Here is a 16,971-nt window from a genome sequence, read left to right as displayed (position 1 = left end):
TTCTTCGATCCGTGTCTGATCTATCTCTAAGATGTATATTCCGATCTTCATCATGGTGAACAAGACAATCTGACAAATTGGCTCTATTCATCACATTAAGATGAACGTGCCTGACAAACACTCGTGTCTACTTGGGTTCGTGTGAATACTTGGTCAGAAAGCACGAGCCAACAGCTATGTTTATACATCTCTCAGACGGTTAATCCACGATTTCATTAGACACCACTTCAGCCTATCTCTGGGGAGATTAGGGTCACGTGGTATAGGCTAGAATCAATAGAAGCACCGTTCTCTGATCCAGAAGATTCGACCTTGTCTGTGGTGCTTTGAGTAGGATCACCAAGAGAATGATTTTCTTAGAGCTTCACCCTCCGTCAGATTGAATGACCACGGGCAATAGTGTTCAACCTGTAGTAGAAGAGATCAAGGACCATTGGCTTGGCTTTCATCACTTACAGCCTGCCCTAGAAGAAGATCATTCACAAGAAAAGAAGACAGTAGTACCAGAGTTACTTTGGAAAGACAAAGCAACTTCGACTCTCAACTCTATTCTTATCCCTGAAACACTTGTTTTACAGATACAATTTATGAATAGTTTCCTCTAATCCAACTCCTTCTGATTCCGCCAGACTAAAACCTGTGATGCACCGCTATTTGGTGGTGCATCCTATGCTGAATTTAGGGGGTTTCATCACCCTTTTCCCATATTTATCCACTAAAATAGCATGGTTTTATATGTTCTCCCTAATTTGCGCTTAAGAGTGAAAACATGCTTTTTAGGCCCTTAATTGGTTAATTTTAATTCACCTTTGATTCCACTAGATGCCTTGATGTGTTTGTTGAGTGATTTCAGGTTGAAAAGGCTAGGAATGGATCAAAGGAATGAAGAGAAAAGCATACAAAGTGGAGAAATCATGGAAAATCAAGGATTTGGGATGCATTCATCGACGCACACGCGCAGCTGACGTGCACGCGTGGAATGTGAAGTCGCATGGCGAAGCGTATGCGTAAATGAGAATCACGAATGAAATCTCATTGCTAGTATAGTTTCTAAACCAACAAAGAATCCTTTCTCACAAAAATTTGGTTGTCACAAGTAACAAACCCCTAAAAATAATAACCAAAGTATTCAAACCTCGGGTCATCTCTCAAAAGAATTGTAGGGAAGTGTTCTTGTTATTGGTTATGAGATGTATATTTTGGGGTTTTGAATAAGGACAAGAAGAGTAAATTGCAAGAATAAAACTAATAGCTAAGAAAGCTCTTGGCAAGGAATGAGAACTAGAAGTCCTATCCTCATTATCTTCCTCAATTGTGACATCAATTCTCCATTGCTCTCACTTAGTCAACCTCTATGAAGGAAAGTCAAGTGGATAAATCAACTTGAATTCTCAAGTCCTAGTCAACTCCTAAGGAAAGACTAGAGTTAATGGAATTCAAATCAACTAGCAACTTTCAATTATAAATCAACAAAAGGGTTTGATAACTCATGAGTCTCCAATTACTCTAACCAAGCCAAGAGGAGAAAAATCTACTCTAACATCCTTCCAAGCATTTAATCAAACACTTGGAAGGCATAAAAGAAAAACAAGATAAGATTGCAGGAAAAGTAAATCTACAACTATTAATTGCAAGGAAATTAACAACAACAATTCAAATCAACAATAAAGGAACATGAAACATGAATTGCATTAAAAGGAAAATAGAAAAAGGATGAGTGCATCAACATAAAAGTAAAGAATTACAAGAAGTAAATCACAAATCTAAGAAAGCAAAGGTACAGGAATAAGAAATTGAAGAGGAAATATAAATCAAAGTATGAATTAAACCCAGATCTAAAAAATCCTAATCTAACCTAATCCTAATTCTAGAGAGAAGAGAGAGCTTCTCTCTCTAAAAATTACCTAAAGTATTCCCTCCAAAATTCAGTTATGACATCCCCTTCCTTTGACTCCTATTGATTTCTGCATATAATAGGCCCAGATTGAGTTGGATTTGGGACTGGGAAGCCCAGAAATCGCCCCCAGCGTTTTCACTTAATTGAAGTCACGTGCGAGCGTTGACGCGTACGCGTGGGTCACGCATACCCATTGCTTGACATTTTTGCTTTCCACGCGTACGTGTCATTTATGCGTACGCGTCACCATGTGACTTCATATTCCACGCGTGCGCGTTTGCTGTGCGTGTGCATCAATGAATGCATCCCAAATCTTTGATTTTCCATGATTTCCCCACTTTGCATGCTTTTCTCTTCATTGCTTTGATCCATTCCTAGCCTTTTCAACCTGAAATCACTCAACAAACACATCAAGGCATCTGCTGGATTCAAAGGTGAATTAAAAATAACTAATTAAGGGCCTAAAAAGCATGTTTTCACTCTTAAGCACAAATTAGGGAGAACATATAAAACCATGCTATTTTAGTGGATAAATGTGGGAAAAGGGTGATGAAATCCCCTAAATTTAGCATAAGATGCACCCCCAAATAGCGGTGCATCACGAAACTCAGATGACGCGCACGCGTGACGGCCAGCATGAGACCTCATTAATGAAATCGTGGCTGGTGATTTCTGAGGAGCTCTAGGCCCAAATTCAGCTGGATTCTGCATGGAAAAGACCTAGGAAGTCTAGGGGGAAAGGTGATGAGAGATTTTATGCTAGTATAGAATTTATCAATAAATTGAATCGTGAGTATAGTCTAGATCGACACGTAATTCCACATCAAACAAATAAATTATGTCACCACAATCTAAATTCAATAACCGAGAGTATTTCTCCTGAGTCGTTCTCCCTAGGAGTGCTCCAAGATGCACATTATTGGTTAGAAGTTGTATTGGTGTTTTGGAGTTTAATGCAAGAAATTAACAAGCTAATAGTGTGAATGACAATTAAGCAATATAAAAGTCTTGGCTAGGAGTGAGAATTAGACTTCCTATCATCATCATCTCCATCAATAGCGACCACAATTAGTTATTGCTTCACTTAGTTAACCTCTAGTGTGAAGGAAAGGGAAGTGAAAGTAATCAATTTGAGTTCACAAGTCCTAGTCTAACCCTAGGGAAGTCTAGTTTTAGTGACATTCAAACCAATTAGCAATTTCCAATTGATAATCAACAAAAGACATTGACAAGTTGATAAACCCCATTTTTAGGGTTTATCTTATGTTGAATTTAGAGTATTTCATCAATCTTTTCTCACATTTATTCAATGAAATAGCATGGTTTTGTGATTCTCCCTCATTTAGTACTTAAATGTGAAAACATGCTTTTAGACCTTTAATTTGATGATTTTAACTCACCTTTGATTCCACTAGATGCCTTGATGTGTTTGCTAGTTATTTCAGGATTGAAAAGGGGGTAGGAATGGATCAAAGGAGTGAGGAAAGCAGGCAAAGTGGAGAACACATGAAAAAGCCAAATATTTGGATATATTCATCCACGCGCACACGCACTGTACGCGCACACGTGGATCGCAAAACCTCAAGGGACGCGCACGCGTGCTGTACGCGTACGCGTTGGTGCCCACACGTGATTTTCAAGTGAAAACGTGCCCAGTGAATTCTGACAAGAGAGAGTAACTTGAGTAACTTGAGTAGCAAGAACTAAATTGAGAGAGTAGGAGAATTAGATCTACAACTTGAAACAATGTAGAATTGAATTGACATAGATCTCACCAATGGATCCAAGAGAATTTCAAATTGAGAAGCAAAACCCTAGAGAGAAGCTACAGTTTCTCTCTCTACAAAAATGTATCTTCCAAAAACTAACTAAAAATATCTAAAATGTGTTAATCAATGAGAATCCCTTCATCCCTTGGTCCTTTTAAGTGTTTTGGTGTTAGAGTTGGTTCAGATTGGGCCCCACAGCCTCTGTGAATTTGCGAGGCATGATTTCACTTAAAAATCACATGCCAGCACCGACGTGTACGCGTACAGCACACATGTGCGTCCCTGGGATTTTACGATCCACGCGCATGCGTAAAGTATACGTTCGCGTCCATGATGTTCTGGCTCAGCTGGCCTCTAGCTTTGGCTTCTTCACACTAATTCCGGTAGCACGCACCCACGCGTACGCATCAGGTACGCGTGCGCGTCACCGCTCAAGCTCCAAAGCTCCAATTTCCATGCTCCTTCTATTTATGCATGCTTCTTTCCTCTCTTCTAGGCCATCCTTGCCCTATAATGTAACATCCCGCATTTTTTGAAAATTTAAATATGAATAAATTATTATTTTATCTTATTAAGTTTAAACTCTATAATTTTAGAAATTATTTTATTAGAAATAATTAAATAGATCCGGAGATAGTTTTATTTTGAATCAATTAATCTTCTTAAGTAATCTAATTATAATGGAATATTTTGTATAATTTTAGTAATTGAAAAATAAGAAAGAATTGTATAATTTAGTTTAAGTAACTTTTATTCTGAAAAGGTTACGATTTATTTTATTAATTTGATATCTTATTTTATAAATTAATCAATTAAGAGTAATTAAATTACTTTTATTAATATTTGGAGTTAAGTTAATTAATATTTTTGTGTAAATTTTTATAATTGGTTATTTTATATAATTTGGAATTAAGTTCTGATAATAGAAAAATAATAAAAAGTTATATCATTTAATTTGAATAATTAATATTGAGTTTAAACTACATTTTATAAAAATGTGATTAATATGCTTATTTTATAATTTAAATTAGAAATAATTAATTCAACTTAGCAATATGTTGATAAATGATGTTCTTAAATATTTTTAAGAGAGTATATTTGGTTTTAAAATTACTCTACCTTCCAATTTTATCAAAATATCTATTCATATCTATCCATATTCTTTTATAAAATCTTAATTTTAACCCTAATATCACAAATCCCTAATTTGAATACTAAATCCCTAAATCTACAATCAGAAAGGGAAAGAAAGGGAACGGGAAGCTCGAGGGGGAAACAGAAGGGAAGAAAGAAGGAAACGAAGAAAGAGGGAGAGGGTGAGGGAACAGAGGAAGAAGAGAGGAAGGAGGATCGCTGCGCCGTACTGCTCCCTGCGCCGGTTGCCGTTGCTGTCGCCAGAGCCAGAGGACAGAGAGAGAACGCTCGCAAGGGAGAAGACAAACGCGAGGAGAAGGAGAGCTCGTGCGCGAAGGACAGCGCCGTAACTCCGTCGCCGCGCAGCTGTTGCTGCCACCCCGTCACCATCGTTGTCGCGGTTGGAAGCATAAAGTTCGAACAGAGGGGGAGAAACCGCGAGTGAAGGGTGATGCTGGGCCTCTGTTGCTGCTGCTATCACCAAGCGTCGTTGTCGTTGCCGCCAAAGGACAAGGCCCTATCGTTGTCATCAATTCTGCTTGGAGCCGCCACCCACTTGTCACAGCGAGTTAGTTACTCTGCTGCCGCTGAATTTGCCGTGTTGAGACTGAAACTGCCACTTTGACTATAGTTTGACCTTTTTCTTAAATACGACCCATTTACACGTTTTATTATCACTGCCATGCTTGTTCTGAGTTGATTCTGGTATATGTCTTCTCTTGAAATCTCCAGGGCTATAATTGTTCTTTATTCCCATCCAATTTGAATTCCCTGTTTCGCTGTAACTATCATTACTGTTGTGGAATTGTCGCCGTTGCGAGCATGATTAGAGATAGTGCCAGATTCAGATTTGCGTGGGAATTGCCACTGCTGTAAGTCAAAAGGAAAAGCCGCTCACAGCGTTTAATCTTACGAGTTTCGACATCGAGGTAGGAGGTTTAAAATGATTTTAGTTTAGGAATGCCAACAAGGTTTACTGAATAACTGCAAATAGTATTAATAGTTGTGAGCAATTAATTGATTATATGAATGTTGGATTGTGATTGCGATTGTGCTTGGTGCTGTGATTGAATCTATTGTAATTATGTGTGGTAGATGATTGAATTATTGATTATTTGTTGTTGAAATGGTTGTTTGGTATATTGCTATGACTGTGAAAGTGACTTGAGATTAGTAGAGGATTGTGGTTTTGACTGATTATGTATAAATGGTTGAGACTAAGATAATCATTTGATATATTTGATATTGGATGGAGAGTTGTTGAAGAATTAGGGCCTAAAAGACTAAACTATTATTAAGAATCTGGTTTTCAAAATAGAATGATTACTTTGAGGACGGTCTAGTAATTTGCTAGCGATCGAAATGGTATGAGATTAAAATCCGAGTAAACTTTAACAAGTGTAGTTGTTAAGATTTAAATTTGAAGGTTTCGTATTAACTGAAGATTTAGTTATGATTTTTCAAAGTTAAGCCGTAAAATCTGATTTTCTGCATTACCTTTAAGTGAAAACAGTAACTTTGAAAGACTGTAACTAATTCTGTGATGATCAGAATTGCATTGAACCAAGTCCTGGTTAAACTTGGGAATAATTGGGATTGAATTGGAGAGTTTGAGATCTTTTCATTAAATATAAGATTTATGGTGAATTTTTGGGTAATGGTTGTGGGATCTGATTTTTACTGCAGAATTTTTGGAACAGCAGTAAATTGTTGGCTCTGTTGTGAATGTTCCGAATTGAATTTTGAAGCAAAACTAATTTTAAATCAAACTTTAGTCCTGTTATTTTAATGTCGTAAAATTTCATAACGGTTGAACTTGCGGTTTAAAAGATACGAATTTTTGAAAGATGATGCATTATGCAGAGAAAGCCAGATTCTGTTTTCTTAAATTAGTAACTTTGAGAGTTTATAAATTTTGATCCTGGATAGATATTGAGATGCAACCAATTGGAGGTAAAAATTAAGTATGTTTAGCATATGTGATTTAAATTTCAGAGTTTTCCATGTTTTAATAAGTGAGTTATGGGACTTGGAAAAAGTTGTGTTCAACGATTTGTAAAACAGAATTTTGCAGAGAATTACCTAACTTCGAAGCTACGTTACTTCTTCATTAAAAAGGCTATGACCCTGGAACAATTTAGAAAGAAATTTGGATAAGTTATGTTTAACCACATTAATTTTGAAGGTGGTTGGATTTAATTTGGATTTTATATGAAATTTTGAATGTTGTACGTTGCTGCTGTCTTCTGGTTTTAAGGCACTACAGAGCATTCACGGTTTTGCTTATATTCCCGAAGCTAGAGTAAGTGAAAAATTATGATTTTTAGTTTAATAAAAAGCTTAATCTGATACGGTTGCATGGATATAAGGTTTGCATAATTCCGAATTCGTTTGATATTTTAAAAATAAAATTGAAATTAGATTGCCGATGTTGTTTTGGTGATTACTTGGATATGGAATTTAAGAAAATAAATTTTCTATACTATTATCAAATGTTTTTGAGAATATATTGTTGTGAAAATTGCTGATAAGAGGTTGGTGAAATGTTGAGAAAGAAGGACCCGTAAGGGAGGCTAACTCCTATTTTTAAAGGAGATTATGTCTAAATTTTTATAAAAATATAAGGACTTAATTAAAATCAATATTTAAGGCTTATTTAATGATAATAACTTCAATGATTCGTTTAAGAAAAGATTATTTGCTATACGAGATTGTTGGCAAGGGCGTGGGTCTTGTCCCGCTTGCGTATTTGCAATTATGAAAGAAAAAAGAAAGAGTAAAGTACTTATTGTATGATTATCTGTTGCTTGAGGCAACCCAAGAGATATTTGTTTATTTATTTGTTGCTTGAAGCAACCCAAGAGGTGTTTGTTTGTTGCTTGAGGCAACCTAAGAGATATTGTTTGCTTATTTGTTGCTTAAATGCAACCTAAGAGATAATATTTATTTATCTGTTGCTTAAAGCAACGCAAGAGCTTCTATAGGGAAACTAGGATACCTACAGCAATTTTTCGCTCCCAAGAGTATATTTCCTGTGAGTAGAAAGCAGCGGGTGTCTCAATAGAGCTTCTAATAATTATATGCGCATTTATTTGAACGAAAAATTGTATTCGGAAAATCGTGAACTCGTGACCGGATAAATGTCGGGAATGCAGGTGCTAACCGACACATGAGCTCATGGCCTGCACTAGGACTAGACATTCATCATATGCATCTATATGACATTGTTTGAGTGTGTATATTGTAATTGGTTTGCCTAAGTGAATAATTCTGTTTAATTGCTAATTGCTATACTTGATGTAATTGCTCTTGATTGTGTTTGAACCTCATTACTTGTGTTTGTAACTGATTGGCTGGATTGTGTTGAATTGGGAGTTGATTGAGTTGTTTGGGCCTAAGGCCGTGACTGGTACGTTTGAGGTCTAGTTTTGTATAAAGTATTTGACTAGTTCAGCATAGACTTAATGAACCTATACTTGGAGCAGGATGATCATTTATACCGCGTAGGTAACTTCTTTTATGTTATGGTCTAGTAAAGTATGAAAAAATCAAACTGGTTCAGCATAGACTTAATGAACCTATGCTTGGAACATATTGGACATTCATACAGTCTAGGAAAACTTTTAAGAGCTTTATAAAGAAAATATAGGTCTAGGATTTTGAATAATTAACTAATGCTTTTAAAGGTGGTTAATTTTCTTTTAGATATCTCCGAATGAAATTAACTATTTGTGCTTTATTCTTTACTTTCACGGCATTCTCGACCTCTATTGAGAACATGTGGTTTGGTTCTCACCCCCAAATTTTCCACCCTTTCAGTGACACAGGTTTGAAGATGCAATATGAAGCTGCAAGTGATCAGTAGGCTTTCTTTATGATTTTAATTGCTTTCATAGAGTCCCCTCGCTCTTGTCCTTTGAGGTTTTATTTTAACAGAGGGGTAGGTGTTGTATTTGGGTTTATATGACTTCTTATGTATAAGAATTACTATTAATAATACTTATATGATTTTTATTATTATTTGAAATGTTTATCCTTGATACATGTCTTTAATGAATAAACACAAAATTTTTTGGCATTTTCTTAAAACTGAAACGCGAAATCGATACAAAGGCTCAGTAATTAAGTAGTTAATATTAGAAAAGGTCACGTAACGTTCTTTCTAGTAGAAATACCCTGACTTAAGCAAGGTATTTTGCTGGAAGGGATGTTACAATATGGTATCAGAGCAGTCCTTCCTGTAGAGCCTTGAGAGTGGACTGACTATGCTTCATTGCATACTCTGAGTGTCTGTCATGCCTTAAGACTTGTCTTGGTGACGAGAGTTTTTGTTTTATATGCATGACTGTCTGATGATTAACGCTATTAGTTTATCTTTGCATACCTCATTGTATCAAGTTTGGCCAACTTAATACTATTGATTTATGTATATGGAACACTAATGGGTTATCATAGACGAAATAGAAATGATAGGTTAACGCGAGTTACGACGTTTTGGGGACGTTAGAAACTAAATTCTAAAGATTAGTTCCGTTTCGACGTATGCTCTTTATTCGTGCTTAGTGTTATCTCTTTGTCTACTAATTGTATTGGAATTTCTAGTTTCTGATCTCTTTCTTGCTAATCTTGTATTATCATTCGTGCATGTCCTTGCTTGACTCTATATCTGGTTGTTGCTTGAATCTTTTAAAACATTTATCCTCACCTTACAAACTCTATGCTCCTTGTCCTAAACTTGGATTCATTTCAGTGTAACTTACCATTTCTTGTAATTTCCTTCTTGAGTACTTGTTTCAGATTCCCTTCGAAAAAAAATTCAATTTAAATCTTTTCTTACTTGACTGTATCCACAACCCTTACTTAAATTTTGATGGGATTGTTTTTAATTTAGCCTAGACTTTCTTACATAAACTCTGAAAATTTTTTATATAGTTTAATTTTGTTTAATTATGATATACCACTTATCTTTTATTGATTTATAGAAAATTTCATTTTACAATTTATTCTTTGAATAGAAGCTGATTTTCTTCCAACTTTATTATAATTCTATGGCTATCCTTACCTAATTATGTACTTAAGTAATCCTCCAAGATTTTTAAAGAAAATATTTTGCCCTTAGTGCCCAACAAGCTTTAATTTACAAACCATGCATGATTTGTTTTGATTTGAAAATTAAATTGATATAACATATTATTTATACTAAGTTTAGTACTTTGAAAAATGTTAGATTTATATATATTCTTTTGAAAAAGATAAACTAATTCCCTCTATTTCAAATTGAAGTTGTTCAAAATTGTTGTACTATTTTCCCTAATGATGTTCATATTGAAACTGTTCGATTCAAAATTTCTTCCTAAGCTTTGAATTAATTCCCTTTATGCTCCATTTCGTTGCTTATATATATCCTTGTTTGTTGACGATCTCACGTATTTCTTCAAAATCTTGCGAAATACCATCTTGTGCAATTGCAAATTTGAGTATTCTTCCAATTTCTCACATAAACCTTTTGTGCTGTTTGTCTTTCTCTTCTCATGTTTCGTATTCCTTATAGGCAGTAGTTCTTAGGGACACGATTTATGCGTACGGAAAGTGAATCTGGTCAGTATACGAAGTTATAAGGAGTTCTGGAGTTTTGAGGCAACGAGAGGAAGTGATCATGCTTTGTTAAGAGTTCTGAACGAACATTATGCCTATTTACTTTTGGATTTTGAAATTTGGTTTGCATCAAATTATTTTTATCAACTTTTGCATCACCTAATATATTTTCTTTTATGTTTGTGATATAATTTTCTTGGTATCTTTAAAATATTCAAAGGGAATGTGATTATGAATCTTTTCTCCATCTTAGATCAATTTTCGAGGGCGAAAATTTTTGTAAGTTGGATAGAATGTAACATCCCGCATTTTTTGAAAATTTAAATATGAATAAATTATTATTTTATCTTATTAAGTTTAAACTTTATAATTTTAGAAATTATTTTATTAGAAATAATTAAATAGATTCGGAGATAGTTTTATTTTAAATCAATTAATCTTCTTAAGTAATCTAATTATAATGGAATATTTTGTATAATTTTATTAATTGAAAAATAAGAAAGAATTGTGTAATTTAATTTAAGTAACTTTTATTCTGAAAAGGTTACGATTTATTTTATTAATTTGATATCTTATTTTATAAATTAATCTATTGAGAGTAATTAAATTAGTTTTATTAATATTTGGAGTTAAGTTAATTAATATTTTTGTGTAAATTTTTATAATTGGTTATTTTATATAATTTGAAATTAAGTTTTGATAATAGAAAAATAATAAAAAGTTATATCATTTAATTTGAATAATTAATATTGAGTTTAAACTACATTTTATAAAAATGTGATTAATATGCTTATTTTATAATTTAAATTAGAAATAATTAATTCAACTTAGCAATATGTTGATAAATGATGTTCTTAAATATTTTTAAGAGAGTATATTTGGTTTTAAAATTACTCTACCTTCCAATTTTATCAAAATATCTATTCATATCTATCCATATTCTTTTATAAAATCTTAATTTTAACCCTAATATCACAAATCCCTAATTTGCATACTAAATCCCTAAATCTACAATCAGAAAGGGAAAGAAAGGGAACGGGGAGCTCGAGGGGGAAACAGAAGGGAAGAAAGAAGGAAACGAAGAAAGAGGGAGAGGGTGAGGGAACAGAGGAAGAAGAGAGGAATGAGGATCACTGCGCCGTGCTGCTCCCTGCGCCGGTTGCCGTCGCTGTCGCCAGAGCCAGAGGACAGAGAGAGAACGCTCGCAAGGGAAAGGACAAACGTGAGGAGAAGGAGAGCTCGTGCGCGAAGGACAGCGCCGCTACTCCGTCGCTGCGCAGCTGTTGCGGCCACCCCGTCACCATCGTTGTCGCGGCTGAAAGCATAAAGTTCGAACAGAGGGAGAGAAACCGCGAGTGAAAGGTGACACTGGGCCTCTGTCGCTGCTTCTATCACCAAGTGTCGTTGTCGTTGCCGCCGAAGGCCAAGGCCCTATCGTTGTCATCGATTCTGCCCGGAGCCGCCACCAACTTGTCACTGCGAGTTAGTTACTCTGCCATCGCTGAATTTGCCGTGTTGAGACTGAAACTGCCACTTTGACTCTGGTTTGACCTTTTTCTTAAATACGACCCATTTACACGTTTTATTATCACTGCCATGCTTGTTCTGAGTTGATTCTGGTATATGTCTTGTCTTGAAATCTCCAGGGCTGTAATTGTTCTTTATTCCCATCCAATTTGAATTCCCTGTTTCGCTGTAACTATCATTACTGTTGTGGAATTGTCGCCGTTGTGAGCATGATCAGAGATAGTGCCAGATTCGGATTTGCGTGAGAATTGCCACTGCTGTGAGTCAAAAGGAAAAGCCGCTCACAGCGTTTAATCTTACGAGTTTCGACATCGAGGTAGGGGGTTTAAAATGATTTTAATTTAGGAATGCCAACAAGGTTTACTAAATAACAGCAAATAGTATTAATAGTTGTGAGTAATTAATTGATTATATGAATGTTGGATTGTGATTGCGATTGTGCTTGGTGCTGTGATTGAATTGATTGTAATTATGTGTGGTAGATGATTGAATTATTGATTATTGGTTGTTGAAATGGTTGTTTGGTATATTGCTATGGCTGTGAAAATGACTTGAGATTAGTAGAGGATTGTGGTTTTGACTGATTATGTATAAATGGTTGAGACTAAGATAATCATTTGATATATTTGATATTGGATTGAGAATTGTTGAAGAATTAGGGCCTAAAAGACTAAACTATTATTAAGAATCTGGTTTTCAAAATAGAATGGTTACTTTGAGGACGGTCTAGTAATTTGCTAGCGATCAAAATTGTATGAGATTAAAATCTGAGTAAACTTTAACAAGTGTAGTTGTTAGGATTTAAATTTGAAGGTTTCGTATTAACTGAAGATTTAGTTATGATTTTTCAAAGTTAAGCCGTAAAATCTGATTTTCTGCATTACCTTTAAGTGAAAACAGTAACTTTGAAAGACTGTAACTAATTCTGTGATGATCAGAATTGCGTTGAATCAAGTCCTGGTTAAACTTGGGAATGATTGGGATTGAATTGGAGAGTTTGAGATCTTTTCTTTAAATATAAGATTTATGGTGAATTTTTGAGTAATGGTTGTGGGATCTGATTTTTACTGCAGAATTTTTGGAACAGCAGTAATTTGTTGGCTCTGTTGTGAATGTTCCGAATTTTGAAGCAAAACCAATTTTAAATGAAACTTTAGTCCTATTATTTTAATGTCGTAAAATTTCAGAACGGTTGAACTTGCGGTTTAAAAGATACGAATTTTTGAAAGATGATGCATTATGTAGAGAAAGCCAGATTCTGTTTTCTTAAATTAGTAACTTTGAGAGTTTATAACTTTCGATCCTGGATAGATATTGAGATGCAACCAATTGGAGGTGAAAATTAAGTATGTTTAGCGTATGTGATTTAAATTTCAGAGTTTTCCATGTTTTAATAAGTGAGTTATGGGACTTGGAAAAGGTTGTGTTCAATGATTTGTAAAACAGAATTTTGCAGAGAATTACCTAACTTCAAAGCTACGTTACTTCTTCATTAAAAATGGTATGACCCTGGAACCAATTTAGAAAGAAATTTGGATAAGTTATATTTAACCACATTAATTTTGAAGGTGTTTGGATTTAATTTGGATTTTATATAAAATTTTGAATGTTGTACGTTGCTGCTGTCTTCTGGTTTTAAGGCACTACAGAGCAGTCACGGTTTTGCTTATATTCCCGAAGCTAGAGTCAGCGAAAAATTGTGATTTTTGGTTTAATAAAAAGCTTAATCCGAGACGGTCGCATGCATATAAGGTTTGCATAATTCCGAATTTGTTTGATATTTTAAAAATAAAATTGAAATTAGATTGCCGATGTTGTTTTGGTGATTACTTGGATCTGGAATTTAAGAAAATAGATTTTCTATACTATTATCAAATGTTTTTGAGAATATATTGTTATGGAAATTGCTTATAAGAGGTTGGTGAAATGTTGAGAAAGAAGGACCCGTAAGGGTGGCTAAGTCCTATTTTTAAAGGAGATTATGTTCAAATTTTTATAAAAATATAAGGACTTAATCAAAATCAATATTTAAGGCTTATTTAATGATAATAACTTCAATGATTCTTTTAAGAAAAGATTATTTAGTATACGAGATTGTTGGCAAGGGCGTGGGTCTTGTCCCGCTTGCGTATTTGCAATTATGAAAGAAAAAGGAAAGAGTAAAGTACTTATTGTTTGATTATCTATTGCTTGAGGTAACCCAAGAGATATTTGTTTATTTGTTTGTTGCTTGAAGCAACCCAAGAGATGTTTGTTTGTTGCTTGAGGAAACCTAAGAGATATTGTTTGCTTATTTGTTGCTTAAATGCAACCCAAGAGATAATATTTATTTATCTGTTGCTTAAAGCAACGCAAGAGCTTCTATAGGGAAACTAGGATACCTACAGCAATTTTCCGCTCCCAAGGGTATATTTCCTGCAAGTAGAAAGCAGAGGGTGTCTCAATAGAGCTGCTAATAATTATATGCGCATTTATTTGAACGGAAAATCGTATTCGGGAAATCGTGAACTCGTGACCGGATAAATGTCGGGAATGCAGGTGCTAACCGACACATGAGCTCATGGCCAGCACTAGGACTAGACATTCATCATATGCATCTATGTGACATTGTTTGGGTGTGTATATTGTAATTGGTTTGCCTAAGTGAATAATTATGTTTAATTGCTAATTGCTATACTTGATGTAATTGCTCTTGATTGTGTTTGAACCTCATTACTTGTGTTTGTAACTGATTGGCTGGATTGTGGTGAATTGGGTGTTGATTGAGTTGTTTGGGCCTAAGGCCGTGACTGGTACGTTTGAGGTCTAGTTTTGTATAAAGTATCTGACTGGTTTAGCATAGACTTAATGAACCTATACTTGGAGCAGGATGATCATTTATACCGCGTAGGTAACTTCTTTTATGTTATGGTCTAGTAAAGTATGAAAAAATCAAACTGGTTCAGCATAGACTTAATGAACCTATGCTTGGAACAGGTTGTTCATTCATATAGTCTAGGAAAACTTTTAAGAGCTTTATAAAGAAAATATAGGTCTAGGATTTTGAATAATTAACTAATGCTTTTAAAGGAGGTTAATTTTCTTTTAGATATCTCCGAATGAAATTAACTATTTGCGCTTTATTCTTTACTTTCACGGCATTCTTGACCTCTACTGAGAACATGTGGTTTGGTTCTCACCCCCAAATTTTCCATCCTTTCAGTGACACAGGTTTGAAGATGCAATATGAAGCTGCAAGTGTTTCATAGAGTCTCCTCGCTCTTGTCCTTTGAGGTTTTATTTTAACAGAGGAGTAGGTGTTGTATTTGGGTTTATATGACTTCTTATGTATAAGAATTACTATTAATAATACTTATATGATTTTTATTATTATTTGCAATGTTTATCCTTGATACATTTCTTTAATGAATAAACACAATTTTTTGGCATTTTCTTAAAACTGAAACGCGAAATCGATAAAAAGGCTCAGTAATTAAGTAGTTAATATTAGAAAAGGTTACGTAACGTTCTTTCTAGTAGAAATACCCTGACTTAAGCAAGGTATTTTGCTAGAAGGGATGTTACATATAAAATCTGAAATCAATTAACACAGATCACGGCATCGAATGGTAATAGAAGAGGATTCAAATATGGATATTTAGTGTAGAAGAAGCATGTTTTCATCCATGAAGCAAAATCGGGAAGGAAACACAAAACCATGCATTTTATATGAATAAGTGTGAAAGATCATTGATAAAACCATCAAAATACATACAAGATAAATCCTAAAAACGGGATTTATCAAAACGGAGGGGATCATTCATTGTACACTTGACACACATTTTGAGCTAGTTTTTGGTTCTCATGTTCTAGAGAGAGAAACTCATGCTCTTCTCTAGATCTAGTTTGATTTGATCTTCCCTTGTTGAAATCTTGAATTGGTTTTGTTAATTTTAGTTTCAGTTACTTTATTTGAATTCCTTAGTATAATTTTGTTTAGATTTTGTGTTTGAATTTGAATTTTCTTGTTATTTTCCGTTTTCTTCTCATTTTATGAAGTTTGTGGATCTTAAATTTCTATGAGTGCATTGATGTCTTTTGTTGATGCATCCCATGTGTTTGATGAAATGTTTCCTTTGGTTATGGAGTAGTCTTCTTTATAGGCCAAGAGAATTGGGTAAACTTAAGTCATTGAGTCTAATTGATTTGGTGATTTGAGAGTCCTTAGTGGTCAATTTGATAACCATTGACACTAGCCAACTACTAAGTCAATTGGTAGCTAGGTTAGGACTTATGGATTGATGTTGATCAAGCCATTTGACATATTTCAAGCATAGAAGTAACCTTAGTGAGCTTGGTTCCCTATAATTGTCAAGATATGGTTATTAGACAAGGATGGTGACCCCAATTCCTATGCCTAGCCAAGAGTTCCTTTTATTATTCATACTCAAAACCCAAAAATACCAATTTGCTTGATTATTGTTATAGTTAGTTTAGTTAATTATCTAGTTCTAGAGTAGAAATAGATTATATTTTCTCTTGACAGATTGAACTTGTTCTTACTTTACTTTAGTTACTTGATTTAGTTTCTTGCACTTTAAGATTTCTTGCATATTAAGTTTAATAGTTTAAATTCTTCCTTATAACCCCCAATCCCGGAATTCTAACCAATATTGATGCACATGATTTTCCATTCCTTGTGAGACAACCCGAGGTTTGAATACTTTAGTTTACTTTTATTGGGGTTGAACTTTGTGACAACCATATTAAAATTTGATTGGTAGGATTACACGTCGGTTTGGAACTATACTTACAACGTGACTAATTTTTATGTGAAATTATTTACCAATGATAATCTTCACTATCAAACACCTAGTGTTCCAACCTTCTCTTTCTGTGCAGAGCTTTATAGATCCCCAAACATTAATTCTAAGTTTGGTTTTGGGCAGCCATCAACAAGATCTAAGCATAAAGGTACTAAGAAGAAAGTACCTAAAGGGTGGAGGGACAAGAAAGCCCCAACTGAAGGCCTCTCACCTAGCATAAAAGTTGTCTTAACTAAGAAGCCAG

At 34.5% G+C, this 16,971-nt stretch overlaps 1 long non-coding RNA gene across 4 annotated transcripts; it reads left to right on the top strand.

Annotated features, from left to right (window-relative positions):
• Positions 5,416–15,301, top strand: LOC107630527. 4 transcript variants are annotated; one of them, XR_002359391.1, is made up of 5 exons: positions 5,502–5,729; positions 8,620–8,661; positions 11,414–11,939; positions 12,042–12,238; positions 15,125–15,301. It is a non-coding gene; the product is annotated as an uncharacterized LOC107630527 (long non-coding RNA). The 4 variants fall into 4 exon arrangements; XR_002359393.1 differs by lacking the exons at positions 5,502–5,729; positions 8,620–8,661 and adding an exon at positions 5,416–5,430; XR_002359392.1 differs by lacking the exon at positions 8,620–8,661 and having other exon boundaries at positions 11,418–11,939.

Source organism: Arachis ipaensis, chromosome B03, assembly GCF_000816755.2.
Source record: "Arachis ipaensis cultivar K30076 chromosome B03, Araip1.1, whole genome shotgun sequence".
NCBI lineage: Eukaryota > Viridiplantae > Streptophyta > Magnoliopsida > Fabales > Fabaceae > Arachis > Arachis ipaensis.
The sequence above is the reverse complement of the archived record's forward strand: the minus strand, read 5'-3'. Positions and strand labels throughout refer to the sequence as shown.